This window comes from Lygodium microphyllum, chromosome 15 (assembly GCF_053477565.2).
Source record: "Lygodium microphyllum isolate KBCC chromosome 15, Lygodium_microphyllum_v1.1.10, whole genome shotgun sequence".
In the NCBI taxonomy this organism is placed as follows: domain Eukaryota; kingdom Viridiplantae; phylum Streptophyta; class Polypodiopsida; order Schizaeales; family Lygodiaceae; genus Lygodium; species Lygodium microphyllum.
In genome coordinates, this window is record NC_141149.1 from 99,257,612 (window position 1) to 99,276,217 (window position 18,606).

Consider the following 18,606-nt stretch of genomic DNA (forward strand, 5'->3'; position numbering starts at 1 on the left):
TATATTAGATGAGTTTCCTTTCCTAAGGGATACATTGGTGAACCCTACTGCCTATGGAGCTAGTTTTAGTGCAGACAGCGACATGACAACACACTATTTTAGAATAGTTTTTATTATGCCTAATTTTCAGAATTAAGCCAGTTACATAGGGTCAAATTACTCCTCAAGAGCTACATTTTGACATGTGGCATGCCTCATTTGGACACTTCTACTAGAAGTTATGGTAGATTCGGTCCAACAGGGTCTGCTTACACAACAAGCTGTCTATTTCATTCTGGGTTCATCAATTGAAGACTTTATGGCTCCATATACCTTTGAAGCATTCCTGATCATGTATATAGCTAAGGCTTACTTTTGTTCTTTCATTCTAGTCCATATGTCAGCCATCTTTCATTCATTTTCTCATTTGTAAAGCTGTAAAAAACAGAGAAGTACTCTGTTCTATCCATCCTTTTCTAGTCTTTATATGTTTGTTTTTTAGGGAAAAAACCTTTGGGATGGGATTGATTGTAAGAAGCTAGGAAGAATAAGAATATAATGTGTAAATAATATCTATGATATGCCATGTCACATTGACATTGGTATAAAAGGAGAGGACATGTAATTTTTCATATCTTTTTGACACATTAATACATTACTGTCTTTCTTCTTTCACCTTTCTCATAGCTTCAATGGCTTCTTTCTCTTTCATTTATTTCTCTCTCCTAATCTAGTCTTTCTCTCTCCTCCTCACTCTATTTCTCTTTTTGCTGCACTCTTTCTTCTTTCTTCTATAGTCTTCTTTCTCCTCATTCTCTCTCTCAAGTCCACTTCTTGACATACATGCAACACATTAATTAAGTACTTATTTTTGCCATCCTGCATACTCAAAGGAATATTTCCAGCATGAGTAATGCGGTGAGCTGTATCATCCCCTATCTCCACATAGCCTAGAGAGTCTAGATTACACATCTCTCTAAACAACTCTCCATAAGAAGTCATGTGGTTAGAGGTACCTAAATATATATACCATATATCATTCTTTTATGAACCATTAGTAGTCATATTATTCATAATGTGCTGCATAACAAACAAATATTCACTTTTTTCATCATTGTTTCTACTACTCAATGCATAATTATCTTGCTACTTTTTCCCATTTCTTATTTCAGCCTTCTTTTTGAAGCAATTTTTAGAAATATAGCATTTCTGACCACAATGCCAATACTCTCTACTATCACCAATGTTTTTTTGTCTATTAGAATCTGCAACTTTCCCTCTTTGACTCCCCCTTTGTTAAGACAATCCTCCTCTATTTTGCTATGTATCATAACCTTAACCACGATCAACACCTCGGCCTCTGGCATGACCTCTACCTCTACTAGTAGAGTAAAACACTTATTCAAACATGTTTTTGCTTTGAGAAGAAGAGGTATCTAAGTCAAGTTTCTTCTCCTTAAGTATCAGAACAGAAATCAAGTTTGCAAAATCAAGGATATCATTCCTTGTATTCATAGATGACTTGGAGCTCTTGTATGCATCCCCAAGTCTGTCTAACCATGTACACACAATATTATCATTATCAACTACCACACTAATAGATCTGAGAGTTTCCAAAATACTCTTAATCTTCAAGGCATAATCATTAATGGACATGTTCCCTATTTTCACTCGGTTCATCTTTGACCTTGGCATTAACTTGAGCTATAGCTTTTTGGCTTTTGTATTTACTTTGAACAATCTTGCCAAATTTTTCCATGTAATAGTAGGGGTTATAGATTCGTGCAAATAGGCCATAATGCTAATTGTAACACTGATAGACATCCAATATATGACTTTACTCTGTGTCAGCTCCTAATCTTTCTTAGCCTTTATATGTTCTGTAGTATCTTTTCATGTAGAAACTTCAGGTGCCACTACCATGTCTCCTTCAATGTAATTACAAACACCTTTTCCCTTCAAAAAATTTGTCATCTTGAACTTCCATATAAAATAATTATTGTTATTAAGCTTCTCGCTAACAATCTAGTTGAAGTTTTTAGATATTTTGACAAAACAAAAACCTTGCAAAAATTTACGGTTTGCAAGCAAGTTGATACCATGTGTACTACAACTAAATATGTAGCCTTTTTTACTAATTCCACAATAATAACAATAATCTACAATTTGTATGTAGATGCTTTTTGTATCTACAACAAATCCAACAAACATTTGAAACCTTGTGAATTCAAAATTTGTAACATGTGTTTCTATAAATGATTGACACAACTGAAATTGTAGTATATCCACAAACTACTATCAAGACCACTTGCAAGTCCAAAATGAAGGCTGAAATGACCTTGAATGCCAAAAATCCTAGCGAGCAGGTCCTAAAGGGCCAGTTTGCAATATACACACCATTCTTCTTGTTCACTAAGTTTTATTGCAATTGAAGAATATAGCCCTACCAACCTCAAGAGCCCCTTGTGGCTATAACATAAGGCATCGAGAAAGGTGGAAGAGCTTCTTACTAGTTACTTATTTGCTTACTTTCATGCTCCAACACCTTCACCTCATTCGTCAATCAAGATCAACTTATCCCTAGCTTTGATACTATGAAAACATACATGAAAACATACAAGAGGGGAGAGAGGTGAAGTATCCAAGAGCATACACACACAAAAGTGATAGAGACTTGAGAATACAAAGAGATAGGGATGAAATCTTCTTCCTCTTCTTTCTTCTTCTTTCACACAAAAGAACTAAGTCTAAAATATGATAAGAGACTAATATGAAAGTACCACAACGTGTGTACATGTGGTCACTAAGTGTCAACTTGCTAGAAAAGAAGAGGTGGCACAATGAATGTGCCATAACCAAGGATGGACTACAAGGGTGTAGTCCAACTATAGAAATACTAATCTATCCTCATGCTAGTCACCTAACACACCAATGAATAATATCGTGTCACATAATCAAGGAACATAGTGGATGCTAGCTCATATAAAGCTCAACATCTCAACATTATGTTGGATGTTCTCCTGGTGCATGGGCCTAGAGAAATCACAACTTTTAGATGCACATTGTTGATGTAATGATGCCTATTCAACCCTTTATAGGCTCTAGGGTGTGTAGGGCATTTAACTTGGCTAGATTGAGGCTGCTACTCTAGGTTTTAACTAGGTTGCTCATGTGAAGTGACATGGCATGCCACTTGTTACTTGTGGATGGGACCTTAAAGAGTTGTCATTCACAAGTGGATATCCTTAGTTTGGAAATACTCTATTGAGTACCCTTGATGGTTTGGATGTCTCTCAAGGGACTACCCTAGAGATTATTGCTTCTTCCTTGGCTCGACTAGCACTAGTTCTTATGATAGTGTCAAGGCCAAGAGATACAATGCATGTGAAACTGTGGTACAAAGTACACCTATTCTTGTTACCGTGTTTCCGCAGCACAAAGGAGCGGGAAATGGAAAAAAAGGGAAATAGCAAAAAAGGCGCAGGATAAAAGCAGAAAAAGGTGCCTTGACTGGTGGCCAATCCCCAAAAAATTCAAATATTCGGCACGACCCTCAGAAAGCTTCAATGTCGGGCCAAGGCAACGAAAGAGAAAAACCGGCACCATTAAAATGCGGAAGCACCCCCAAATCTATGTAAAAGAGTGCCAGGCTTGCTCCTGTGCAAAGTGTATGCATTAGTTGGGAATAGGATAAATTAGAATGGTGGGAAATGGGAAAAAGGGCCTAGGCTACAGCCAGCCATGTAAAAGAGGGAAAAGGGGATGATCGCCCAAAAAGGATTTAGGGTTATAAAGTTGAAAAGTGAATGAGAAGCCCATTCTTTTGGTGTGTGGCAAAAAGAGTCTTCTTCTTCCTCTCTTCTTCTCCCCTTCTTGCTTGTGTGTGCTCTTGAGAGAGGGTGTGTGAGAGTGTGAGGGAGTGAGTGTGTGTGAGAGTGAGGGATCAAGAGGGTGAAGCTCGTCACCATCTCCTCTCCTCTTCTTCTCTTCTCTTCTCTTTTCTTCTCTTGCGCGCGCGGCTATGGAGGATGGAGCTTGGAGATGGAGGAGGCTTGAGGATGCTTGAGCTAGCATCAAGGATCTAGAGCTACCGGAGTGCAAGAGAGAGGAGGGTACTTGATTGGGCACCAAGGTAAGCTCACTACACTCGTAGGATCGACCGCGCGTTGGCTAGGTGAGAGATAGTCATTAGAGCTTGCTTGGAACGCTTGAAACAATAAGCGGTCCGTGGGTCTTGGCGGTTTAGCGTGAGCTCCCACATTTTGATTCCGTTGTCGAGACCAACGGATTCAAGCTTGAGCACTTGCGTGCCTCACATCAAGCATCAAAGTAGGGTACTCATCCCCGAAACAGAGCTTGACATAGGTAGGAAGTTGGGTGTTTTTAATCTTCAAAACAAGTAAGTATTTTGGGATATTTTGGTTGGTTGATGATTGGAAAGCATGGAGGATCTATTTCAGTTTTTTGCCTTCGATTTTTGTTGCATTTAGCGTAAGTTAAAGTTAGGAAATCGAACCGGAAAAGGGTAGGGTTTACTGGTTCAAAACAAGGCAAAACGGGAAAAAAATCGTGCAAAATGCGCAAAATACTCGCTAATGAGGTCTAAGATCGATAAGAGAGTGATTGGGGGTATCAACGCTGCACTTGGAAAGGCATATAAGAGCAAGGAGGCCAAAAGAGAGCTCATTTGTGCCATTTCAATGTGAGAGAGAGAGAGAGAGAGCTAGAGAGTCCCAGCCCGTGTGATTTGATCGCATCACCGACGCACTCATCGACTCATTTAGGTATATGAATCCCTTCCTCTATCCCCCTAGATAGGATCTGGAGGGTTGTGCTTGGTATGATTGCATAAATCCCAAGAATCGATCGAAATCGACATCGCGTTGTTTCCGTCGCGCCGCGTTCGGCCCGTCCGAGCGGTCGCTTTTGGGTCGAGTCCCAGAATCGGCCCTCAAATCTTTTTACCATTCGGCCACTCGGCCTGGAACCCTAGTCGGCCCTCAAACCCGGCCCTCAGACCATCCAAGTCAAACCATCCGAGTCAACCCACTCGAACCGTTCGAGTCAGAACTTTTTGCAACGTGGCACATTCGGCCCTGTGCCATTCGGCCCGTCCGAACGACCCATCCAAATCCCAAATTCGAAACTCGGCCACACCCAGGATTCGGCCCTCGGCACGGCCCGTCCGAATTATCCTATCGAAACCTGACATTCGGCCCGTTCGAATAAAAATCGTCCAAGTCAGATCTGGAGATTCGGCCCTTGACCCTGTGCCATTCGGCCCGTCCGAGTGACCCACTTGGACCCTGCAATTCGGACCAGTTGGTCCGAGTGCAATTTTTGTCAAATTTGTTAGAAATATTGACCCAACCCGGCCAATACACGTTAGCGCAACTTGTCGAAACCCTTCGGGTGCTCAGAACTTGATTTTGGCATACATGATAAGAGAGATTGTAGCACACAGCCGCTTAGCGGTTAGCAGTAGACAATTGAGGGACCCAAGGACTCGGATGCGAGCCGCTGAACCGTAAAACCTGATCGACACAAAGCGAACAAGGCAACGTACAAGGAAACCCTAAACCCTGACTAAATGGCCAGAAAATGGACCTGCAAGCCTATCAGGCCTAAAATGAGCGAGAGTGAGTAGGACGCCGAGGAATTGCTTGCGGCACTCACATTGCATTTCCGCACTTGAAGTACACTTAAGAAAGCTCAAAGCCTAATTGGGCACAAGTGCACGAGGAACAACACACTCACCGAGTGACCATAAATTGAGGTTTGTATTCAATAATCAAAGAAACTCACTCAGATAAATCGCTCAAGGAACCCACCAATAGGAGAGGACCCAAGACATAGACAAACACGTGAAGCGTAGGGTAGAACCAAGCAAGGAGCGCCAACGACGAGGATCCATCACGACTATTCAACCTAATCAACAGCATAGTGGGGCGTAAGAATTAGACCATGATGGAAGAAAGCTCAGACCATCGGTCTAATGAGGAGCTTGATTTGAGTGTATTCCCAGATGCTGTACAGGAGATGGTGAGCAGTTACGACGCACACGCCCAGTAGGAGCACCGCGGCAGGACAACAGATGCAATCATTGCAGACCTAGAGGAGGAGAGAAGGCTAGCCCGCAAGGCATTGCAGGGCATAGATGATTATAATAGGGATCAACAGGGTAGGAGCCAAAGGCAAAGTATGGAGCTGCATGAGTTGCAGCGAGTGTTGAACTTGGCTAGCCGAAATCGAATAGACCATGAGAGGGCATTAGAGGGAGACCTGACACTGAGCGAGCTCCTCATGAAATGATTGCTTGATAACACCATAGTAGAGCACGGTGCCACCGCACTAGGGACATCTCTGCTTGCAGGATTAGGGGCAAACCAGGGCTCAAAGAGCCAGGCCAAAATACAGATTGTTGCTAAGCAACTCGACAAGTACCAATCGCATGACGATCCATACAGCTTTGTTGAGCAGTTTGAGAAAGTCTGCGAAGCCAATGGCCTCAACGACCAGACTCAACATTCGCAAGCATTCACGCTTTGCTTAGGTGACAAGGGTAGGACGTGGTATACAAGCCTAGATGCCGTGGAACGAGCCAACTTCAATAATCTCAAGGATCTTTTTGTCAAGAGGTTCGCCAAGCCCGGATACTCTGATAACCTGCTAGTCTGCTTGATGAATGTCAAGCAAAAAGAAAAGGAGGACATCCGCGACTACGAGACCCATGTGAGAAGTCTCTTTAAGAGAATCCCGCTAGCGACTGACAGAGCAGTTTCAACTGTATTCATCAGCGGAATTAGAGACGAGGAGTTATACAAGGCATTGGCAGGCAATTCAGGCTTGCAACGGGACGTGGTGGCTAGAGTTTTTGAGGAAGCCATCAGGGTCGATGACCAGCTAAAAGAGTAGAGCTCTAGGAGCTCAAATCTAGAAGAGACCAACCTACGAAGCTTAGAGAGAACATCAGCCTCTAATGAGTGGTCAAACCCATCATCCCAAGATAAGGGGAAGGTCACCGAGATAGATCAAGGATTGGCTGAGGTCAAGCTGAGGTCAAGATGGAATTAGCCAAGATTCAAGACATGTTGAGACGACCAACGCGCCCGCACATTCAATGCATGTACTGTGGCGGAAACCACTTGCCGGCCGAGTGTCAAGACCCTAGGTCAAGACCTTGTGCTAACTGCGGTAGGTTCAGTCACGATATCGCACATTGCAGACTACCACGAAGACTTCCATACTCGCAACCCTACGGCCAGCCTTACCTAGCGAACAGGCAGCAGCCATTCTTCGGAAGGGGAGCCCCATTGGCTCTACCCGCACCTAACGATATGAAGCCAGATGTCTATAGAATGGACATAAATCCTACAGGCATCCCTAGACCGCCTGGTCCTTATGTGACCCACCCACCGAGCGACGCTCCAATACACTACGTGGAGGAGTCAAATGAGGAAGAGACCTACATATACCCTTACATGTCGCATGATGATGAGGGTAACACAATCCTCATGGATTATCGACCCGTTCCGGTGATGGCGTTAGGACGGGGATGGGGTAGAGGCCTAGGAAGGCAGGCATAGGACCCAGTCACTTGTTGGACTTGCGGACACCCCGGTCATGTCTCATCACACTGCCCTGAAAAAGAGCAGCAAAATAGGGACAAGGCTGACCAAAGGTGCGCAGAGTGTGGAATCACCCACCTCTTCATTGACTGCCCAAAGCAGAAGCCATCCTCTAGCTCAGCTAATTTGCCATCCATCCCACTGGGGCTGTTTGGTGTCAAAAACCTTGACGGGGAGGCCACACCAATTCCCTTGCGAGTTATGACCCGAGCCCAAACGAAGTAGGCCGACATCTCTCTGCTAGGACCTAGCAATCTTGACACAACCTCAATATGAAAGAAAATCCGCAGGTGGAAGAAGAAGAGATCGAAAGCTAAGGTCGCATTAAAGGCCGAGAGTGCTACGACTTTACCTACTGGGAAGAAAGTCTCAAACGCGGAGGCAGAGACTTCAGCCCCTAAGACAACCGAAAAGGGAAGCGCTAAGATGGGGGAATACCCGCATCCAAAGCGACAATTAGAGGCCATAGAAAAGATGAAGGAATGGGTGAGGGAGGCTCAACAGCATCTCAAAGATGCTGAACCCATCATAGAGGATGAGATCGATGATCTCTCTAGCATAAACACGCCCATGTCAAGTCGGCCAAAGCCACTGTGCCACAAGCAATGCCACTGAGACCAAGCCTAGACGCAACAGAGCCGCAGATCAGGCGCGGCCATTGGCCCGGATAGTCTAGGCTAAAAGAAGGACGAGTATCTAACGACCTATTGACTACTCTAGTGACCACGCCTGTAACACTTAGCCTGGGGGATCTGCTTAAGCACCACCCTGCCCTATGGCAAGACCTTAAGCAGTGGGTCAAGGGATCGCAAGAGCAGGTCACGGCAGACCCTCGAGACCAGGATGCAGAAACACAATTGCCAAGCCTGACGCTGCACTCCATGCCTAAAACTTTGCACGTTAACACCTTTTGGGAAGGCTCTGAGATGCACGCAGTCCTACCGGTCCTAGCCGTGGGTGACACAATAAGGAAGGGAATCGTGGACACGGGAGCCGGGGTTAGTGTGCTTAGACACATAGTGCTGCAGACTTGGGGAAATCTACCTATCGAAGCTGCTCGGTTTAATATCACGCTAGCAAATGGTATGAGAGTGAAGCCGTTCAGGGTCCTGAAGAATTGGCCAGTGAAGATCGTAGGTGTCCAGTTCTTTGTCGACTTTATAATCATGAAGGGAGTGGACTACGGTGTCCTATTAGGCCAACCCTGGATGCGCAATGCTAGAGTCATTGAAGATTGGGGTAACGGCTTGATCTTCCTTGGCAATAGAACTGACGATGTAAGAATAGAGATGGACACTTGGAAGACCTCACCAGTCGACCTAGGCGCCATCTCTGCTATGCTCAAAGGGAACACTCAGGTCAGGGAGCCCTATGGGTCCTTGACCAAGTATATCCCATGCCCAGAGGATGAGCGGGATTGGATGCACGTTCTCGCTACAATTGACCTGCCATTCTCAGACCATGAGGCGTATGAGCAGGCCATCAAAACGATCGGCAAGACAAACGAAGCACTCTCTATACCAGTCTACATGATGGCAGCAAGACTTGCCATTCTCAGACCATGAGGCATATGAACAGGCCATCAAAATGATCGGCAAGACAAATGAAGCACTCTCTATACCAGTCTACATGATGGCAGCAAGCCTCCACGGAAGGCCTAAGCCTGCTACCTTCGAAGTGCCATCCAACAAAAGGGAACTCTAGGGGGTACTGGAATACCTAATAGACTAGCTAGCTGGCAACCCAGCTGCCAACTTCAAACCACTCTAGGACCTCTTAGAGGATTCCAAGTGGCAATGGACCAGGAAGCACGAGCTGAACCTCATGTATAACTGGGCCTTGGTTCCTGACCAACGACACGGGGCATACCAAACCTTAGGAGACGATGAGCAGTCGAATGACAAAGATTCCTGCGATGAGTACGAAGACTGCCAATCCTTCAGTGATGAGAGCGAGGGTGAAATGGATACCATAGAGTACGACACTGAAGGACGAGAAATTGAATAGATATGAGCAGACGCCAAGCCGCAAAAAAGGCAGGCCCTTAGACTGGAGCAAGGAGTCATGCGCATGAAATGTGATAGTGCGTGGTTGGAATGTGTAGGGGCCATAGACCTTGAGCAGACCTAGCCCAATCAGGAACAACATCAATACTTAGAACCGAATCGCCATCCGAATTGCGGCTACCAGGGGAGACCACCTCTTCTAGTGAAGATAAAGGGTTTGACTCTGAATCGGAAGTTACTTTGGATAGTGACCCAGAGATCCCTAGGCCGCCCATGACAAGACGCACCAAGGGGGACTTACCCGTCCACCTGAGGCGTAGATGGTCAAGGTAGGATGGGGCAAAGCATCCCAAGGATGCACGATCAGAAGAACTGTGAAAGCCGCAGGACCTCCCTAAAGGCTTCACCAAATTCAAAAAAGGGGATCGGGTAGTGGTTCTGCTAAGTGCCAAGCGTCAAGGGCAGACAAGCGAACCAATCGAAGGACCAGCCAAGGTCAAGGAGGTAAACCTAGCCCTGGAAGGGGAGATATCCCGACCAGTGTTCATTGCCGATGAAGAAGAGTTGAGTCTTGTCGCTCTCTTGCGGGAGTACATAGACATATTTGCCTGGTCCTTAGAAGAGCTATGGGGGGTAGATCCGAGTGTTGTGACTCACAACATACCCATGACGTCGGATGCAACGCCGATCAAGCAGCGACCGTACCCCATGAATCCAAAACATGCTCATACTATCAAAGAGAAAATTGACAAGCTGATGAGAGATGGATTCATTTACGAAATTGAGCACACAGACTGGGTATCACCCATAGTCATTGTGATGAAGAAGAACGGCAAAATTCGAGTGTGCGTCAATTACAAGAAGGTGAACGCTGCTACAAAGAGAGACAACTATCCCTTGCCGTACACCGAGCATATGCTTGAGAGGGTGGCAGGCAAGGAAGCCTATAGCTTTCTAGATGGCTTCTCAAGGTACAACCAGGTGCAAAACGAGCATCCTGCAGACAGGCACAAGACCGCCTTTGCCACTGAGTGGGGCGTCTTTGCATACATAGTCATGCCCTTCGGGTTGACCAATCTTTAAAGACATGCTTTGCAAGGAGTTAGAGGTCTTTGTCGACGATTTGTGTGTCCATTCGACCTAGATCGAACACTTAGACAAACTCCGTGCAGTCTTTGAGCGGTGCCGCTTATATTGTCTCTCCTTGAACCCCTTGAAGTATCAGTTTTGGGTGAAACACGGATGTATCTTAGGACACGTGGTGTCAAAGAACGGCATTGCCACTAACTTCTCGAAGGTCAAGGTTATCGTTGACCTTCCATCCCCACTTAATTACAAGGGAGTTCAATGCTTCTTAGGTCACACAGGATACTATCGGTGGTTTGTGCTGAACTACGCGCTGATCGCCAGGCCATTGTACAAGCTCCTGATTGTCTTTGAGTGAACCGAGGCATGCCAACGGGCATACGGAGAATTGAAAAAGGATTTGACGACATCACCAATTCTATGAGCCCTAGATTGGACCATTACCTTCCATGTACACATTGATGCGTCTAAGTTTGCCGTGGGGGCAGTGTTGTGTCAACATGGTGAGCATAACCTAGACTACCCAGTGAGCTTTGCTAGCAGACAACTCACTGAGATGGAGATGAATTATTCGACAACAGAAAGGGAGGGATTAGCCATGGTGTTCGCCATGAAGAAGTTCCGGCATTACCTATTGGCCACCCCTTTCATCTTCTTCGTGGACCATCAAGCCCTGCTCTATTTAGTGAACAACCCTTGTGCCACAGGACGCATAGCTCGATGGCTCCTCCTGCTCCTAGAGTTCGATTTCTCCATAGTGGTACGAAAGGGAAAATAGAATTACATGGCTGATCACATGTCCTGTATACCCACAGGAGAGGCCGTTGGACAGGGCATCATTGACGAGTTACCTGACGCTTACTTATTTCACATGTCCAGCGAGAGAGATCTATTTAAGGCTGATCTGATGCCATACTGGGCAGACGACATAGTCCAAGTGCTCTAGCACAGACTACCTAAGCGACCAATAGAAAAGGCACGACTTAGGCAATTGATTCTGAAGATCCAGCCCTACCAATTGATTGTAGGCCAACTCTATAGGTTGAGGCAAAACGGATTTCTACGTAGGTGCATATGTGAGCATGAGATGCATGATGCGCTCTCAGAGGCGCATAGTGGCATTGCAGGAGGACACTTTAGTGGAGACACAACAACACGGAAGATGCTGTAGTCCCAACTATGGTGGCCCACACTTTTCCGCGACACTAAGCGATTCGTCAAGCATTGTGACGAGTGCCAACGGACAAAAGTCCCGATTCGCAAGGATCAAATGGAGTTAACCCCAGTTATTGCTCATCAACCCTTTGAAAAATGGGGAATTGACTTCATAGGACCCATCAGCCCCGCGACGCAGTACTCACAAGCCAAGTACATCGTGGTGGCCACGGATTACCTCATGAAATGGGCAGAGGCGAGAGCCACACAAAAAAACGATGCTAGGACAACTGCCAAGTTCTTATGGGAGCAAGTGATCTCGCGCTTCGGCTGCCCCATCGAGCTGGTTAGCGACCAAGGCACACACTTCGTCAATGAAGTCATAGCACATCTCCTCTCCACCTTCCTTATCATCCATTGCAAATCTTCACCATACTACCCTCAGGCTAATGGCCAGGCAGAATCAACTAACAAAATTATTATCAACATCCTGACTAAAGTAGTCTCAACCTCACGAAGCTACTGGGACAACAAGTTGATGGCAGCAATGTGGGCCTACTGCACAGCCTATAAAACAGCCGTCAGACCCCCTTTACGCTGACCTATGGGACTGAAGCAATTCTACCATTAGAATTCTTCGTCCCTAGCCTAAGGATAGAACTCCGAGAATGATGGGAAGGGAAGGAAGCATGGACGCAACGCTTGGTCGAGTTGGAACGCCTATCAGAGACTCGTCTTCTAGCCACCCACGCGCTTATCTGCGAGAAAGCCTGACGCAAGAGCTAGTTTGACAAGCATGTCAAGCAGCGCGAGTTTGAGCGGGGTGACTTGGTGCTCCTCTACTCAATTAAAGGGTATAAGCAAAAGATGAAATTCAAAGGTCTCGCACCCTTCAAGGTTCGGGCAATCAGCCGAACCGGTAACGTCGAGCTTGAGACCCTGGATAGTGATGGAATAGGCTTTTTTAATGGCAGCCACATAAAGAAGTACTATCCTCCTTCCCATCCATTACATGAGCCACCCATGCCAGAACCCCCAATAAACGTCTGCATGGCTACTGTAACCAACCTTACAGATCAGGACGAAGAAGCAGTGGCACCGGTGTATCTACCAGTCACAGTCACAGCAGGAGCGACCTATTCTTTCGACGCCTTGATTGATGAAGGTGCCAACTACAACATCTTGACGCATGACCATTGGACACGCATTGGTCAACTGAAACTACAGCCCACTAATGCCAAACTCACCCCGTTTGGGGGTACTACTTATTCACTCCTAGGAAAGTGCAAGGTAGTCATTTCCATCGAGTTTGAAAGTTTACCAGCTTTCTTCCATGTGTTGCCTGACACTAAGGGAGCTGGTAATGTGTCACTATTGGGGCGCACTTTCAAGAAGCAAACAAACTGTAATGTGGATTACAACCTAAACCGCTTTCATCTTGCTATCGACAATGTGCGTATAGTGACGACTTTCAGCAAGGGCTGTCATGATTCCTCCACCATTACAAAGCCACCGGTAGAAACCCTTGTGACCACACTCCAGCCCAAGTCCAAACAGAAGAAAACTGTGGCCTCGTGTCAGGCTCTCGACCCCAAACCCAAGCCCACCAGGAGTGCTCACAAGGCCAAGGAGTCCAAGCTTATATGGGTGCCAAAATGGCAAAAACCACATCCGGGTAGACCACCCAAACGTGATCCTAAATGCCAAAATCATCAGCCATCACGGCCTAAGAAGCAGCCTAGACGCTATCGACGTAGACACATGACCACATTGCGATGGATCCCCAAAGATCTCTTGCGAGCGCAAGGATACTACGAGGGCAACCCCTGGATTTGGGTGCCAAAAAATGACCAGCTAAAAAGCTCATCTACAAGCAATCTCACCCCAGAGAGGGAGACTTGCACACGTGGTGCCTAGAACATAGTCAGTAAACCACCGCCAGTTGTGACTAGTAAGCCCCGACTCATCTATCGACCAAAGCAAATGCCACAAGCCTTAAACTTACCTAATCCTGACAACTTGAAAACCCCTATGATAGCTCACTCAGAACCCAGCGCAACTCCCATGCCCCTAGAGCTTCCTACATCACCTCAAAGTGCTTCAAGGTGTAAAGCCCAACCTATGACACCAATGATGGAGTCACCACTATCCAGCCCAGTTGCACCATCCCCACCAGTAGGTCTTAAACCTTCCTACGCGATACGACCTTTCCTCTCCTTGGCTAAGGACCTCGCCACGACTTTTGGGGATGATTTACTAACCTGCATTAAGATGTTGGACGAAACTCTCACTACATTCGCTAGAAGTTATGAGAGGCTAGACCTAGGCCTTCTGGACAAAACGCTTGCTTCGGATGTTCGTGCATTACCATGCACTTGGGAAGAATACAAACTTATGACCACTAAATCCCCCAAAATTGCTGCTGAACTGATAGCAAATGATGAAATCTCAAAGGAGCAAGCTGCCCTCAGAAGACTAATCACTCATATCGTAAGCCCCCTCGTTCTGTTCCTGAACATGAGTTGCAAGAGCTCACGTAGATGGCAAGCTCACCTTCCACATTCTTGCAGCAGTGGTTTGCTCTGAGAATCCAATGGGAGAAAAAAGATTGCCGGATAATGACCAATGTTGAGCAGTGCAGGGTGGTTAAAACCATCGAATATGACCCTACTTATGTGGCACCTATCTCGTTTAGGGTTTTGGCCATCACCCCTACATTGGACGACCATGTGCTCGCTCACCCCTACATTGACCAATTCCTCATGGAAGAGGAATTACATGTTGCCAGTCGCCTTAATACTGGCGATCTCTTTCATGATGTCTTGATCTACATCTCCCAAGTCTCCATCCAGCCATCTACTCTTGATTGTCATGCTCAACTGGAATACAATCCAAAATTCTACAATGGCTTCTTCACATGTAAACCCCTACCCCAACAGGCCCAAAGCCCTTCACCTTTTAACCCCCAATCCTAGGAAGGATTCTTTTCTAAGCTGGAAGAGGAGGGGGTATGTGGGTATGTGGTGAAGATGAAAAGAATCAGATAGGAAATTAATAAAAAAGGGGGTACAGTAAAGTAAAGGTAGTGGAAATCCTAAGCATAGAGTATGGAAAAAATGGCTTCCTAAAAAATTCGTTCAAGAGTTTTTATTCTCACATAAACAGCAAGTGAAAATGCTAACGAAAGTTATGAATTATGGCAGGAGCAGAAAATGTCGTAGCAAGACCGCGCCCATCGACTTCCATTCACAGACGAGGAGAGGGAGTAGTATCGCATCAATCTAGAGAACCGCGCCTTCGGTCAACTCGAGTTCCGAACCATCCACAACATCGAAGCCGTGGTAGCTAAGGAGGAAGCAGCCATGAGGGTAGTGGAACAGTGCAACCTTACAAAGTATATTGAAAAATTCTCGCAGGAGCCAGATCACTTAAAATGCGTAGAATTCCTCAGAAAATACAACCCGGACCAAGAAGGTGGCATTGTAACAGTGGGCCGAGGAGACGGTGCTAAGCAGGTGCAAGTCCGGTTGGATCCAGCCTTGGTGGAAAAGGCTCTGGGATTGGTACCAAAGATAGAAAAGGGACAAAAAAGGGATGTTTATGCCTTGCTGAAAGTGAAGAAGGAAGAGGTGCTCACGAACAACGGCATAAGCATCCAGGACATCCCTGACACAGAAGCAAGGTTGCAGGCCAAGTTGGTGCACGTGCTCTTCTCCAGCCAACGTTACAATTCCTTAATGCATCGAATTAGCGTGCCAGTGCTGGAGAACGTAGCAGCTCATACCCTGGATGAGGTAGATTGGAATGGCTACATGAGGAAAACGATTGATCAAGCGGCCAAAGCGCTAGCCCTGGGAAGTGCACCAACAGGAGGAGAGTCCCCGGCTTCTAAGGTAACTGAAAGGAAGAAAGCCTCTTCCAAGGCCTCTTTCATCAGATACAGAGGAGTCTTGACTGTACTCATTCAGGAGGCAGTAAAGGCAACACAGGAGATGGAGGAGGGAGAAGGAGAAACGCCGAAGAGGTCGCCCCATCATCAGAACAAAGACAGGTCCACTGACAAAACGGAAACAAAAGAAGAAGGGGAGGGACAAATCAGTAAGAAGATAATCAGGACAACGAAGAAGAAGGCGGCCAGAGGAAGAAGAAGAATGACGAAGGCAGGAAGAAGGAAAAGGAAGACTTGGAAAGGGCGAAGAAGAAATCCCTGAGAGAAGCAAAGGAGAGAGAGAGAGAAGAAAGAAACAATGGGAAGAGAGGAAAAAAGAGCAGTTACAGAAAGCAAAGGAGGCATCAAAACAAGAAGCTAAAGCGGAGAAAAGGAGGGAAAAAGAACAGAAAGGGAAAAAGAAGGAGGAGCAGAAGAAAAGGGAGGAGGAAAGGAAGAGAAAAGCTGGTGCGCAGAACGGTCGCAGAATGCTCATGTAGTGAATCCCTGAAGGTCCCCAAGAACAATGAACTCTACCTTTTTGCACAAAAAACAATGTAAAAGCATGAACGACAAGAAGCAAGAGACCAATTGGGTTCAATCTCCCCCCATGCCTTGTGTGAGCGCTTCACAAAGCATGTATTTTATGTATATTTCCATCTTCATGCTCAATAATAGCCCAATTTACAAAAATATGACAAGCTTTTAGCTTTTGAGTTTGCTTTCTACAAAAATAGGAAAATAAAGCTAATGGACGGTGCCCATAGAGTCTGGCACGCCCAATCTCAATGTCCAAATAGAAATAACATATCCGTGCGCATAGGCGCATACAAAATAATAATCAATAATCAATGTCTCAATAGACATAACAAAATATAGGCGTGGCGCCTATCAAAATATAATCCAAAAGTCGAATACTCGCTAAACTCCAATGCTTTCCTCCGCCACTGCTGCTATCTCTATACATCAACTGAAGCATTCACAATCGTTAGTAAAATAATACAATTAAACCGACAAAAGTGAATACCTAGCAGTCTTCAGCTACATAAATAAATCAACTGGTTAGAAATAAATCCTAACCTTAATTTATTACGAGTGCGCACTCTAAACTCATAAACGTTTATTAATTTAATATGCATTTTGCGGACCCGCTATGGAATCACCCATGTACACACTAAATTAATGAAACGCCCGAAAAGGACAGGCGTCCCCATCAACTTCTCGCACAAAGAATCCTCTTTATGTATGAGCCCCGGTCATCTAAGTTTACGGAATCCACCGTGGAATATGCCTCCTGGCATCAAAAGCGGAGGAGGAAGAGGAGGAGCTACGAAGGAAGGAGGAAGAGGACCTCACGGAGGCCACCCGCCACGGTCCATCGAACAATAGTGCCGAGCAGATGAACTAAGGAACCTGAGTCCGCGCAGAGAAGAGGAGCCAGGGTCTAGCACCCAAGTGCCAAAGTTTGTGCCACCTCCAGTCCCGGAAGGCAAAGGCAAGGCCCCACTCCATCCGATCCCTACCCTCCTAGTGCCTTTCGCGGAACTCACCACCATTACCCCCAGCATCCCCACTAGCGCAGATGTGTCAAACTTCGTGGTGTGGATGCAGTATTTTATTAACAAGGAAATGGGCCAGAGGCAGAGCACGGAGAATACAGCCACAGGACAGAAGAGGCCAGCCACAGATGCAGAGTCCAAGCAAGAGCCCAAAAAAAAAAGTCGAAGCCTCAACCTCGCCCATTTACACAACGATGGCACCATCAGCTAATTACGACGAATACGTCGCCGAGCTGCTCTGCCAGTTGGAGAGAGCAAAGGAGGAATGCAAGATAGCCGTGGCTGAGTTGGCAGCGGAGAAGGAAACCGTGGCCGCCTTCCAACTGGACAAGACAAGAGTGATAGCCTTGCAGCAACGCGAAATTGCAGACCTGAAGCAAGAAGTGAAGGCTAGGGATGAGAGGGAGGAACATTGGAGGCAGCTACTCGAAGACGAGACTCAAGAATTAGTAAACATGCAAAGAGAGCACAAGCTCTTAGTAGTGCAGTACCACGAGCTTGCTGCGCAATCTACCCAGATTGATGCACTCGTGAAGGAGTTGAATGCCAGGGACGAAGAGAGAAAACGAGGCATGGAGGAGTAGCAAGAGGAACTCAACTGCGTGACAGAATAGCTGACCTCTGAAAGAGGAGAACAAGAGAGGCTAGTCAGGGAACTAGAGGATTATGAGCAGAAAATCATGATGTTGACCTTAAGACAGGAAGAGGGCTTGGAAGTAATGAAGAAAAGGGTAGAGGAGTGGGCTGCGCACAACGAGAAGAGGGTGAAGACACTGGCGCGCCACCTTGCTCTGACAGAAAAGGAAAAAATCATCGCGGAGAGCAAGGCGAAGGCAGCCCAAGTGGCCTTCAGCACTCAACAGAAGGCCTTCCTCGACACTATCCTGGACGCAATGCACACAGCGCAAGGAGAGCCACTGGAGGCAATGCAAAGGAAGCTCGGCATGGCAAGAAGAGCCCTACACGCTGGACTATAGATGCCACCATTGCTGGCGAAGGTTAGGCTGAGTTTGGAGGAACAGTGGAAATACCTAATGCGGGCCGGCCTAACCCCCCAAGAGATAGACGCCCTCGGGTTCGGGGAAGAAGCAGCACACGCAGAACAGCAAGGGGAAGAAGCAGAGCTTGAAATCGATGTGAATCGATTCAGGGAAGACATAGTCCCACAGCCCCCCTCGCCACAGGCCCAAGACCTGCCACAAGAAGACCCAGCTGCAAAAAGAAAAGCCATCTCTAAAGAAAGACACCAAAAGCTGGTGGAGGAG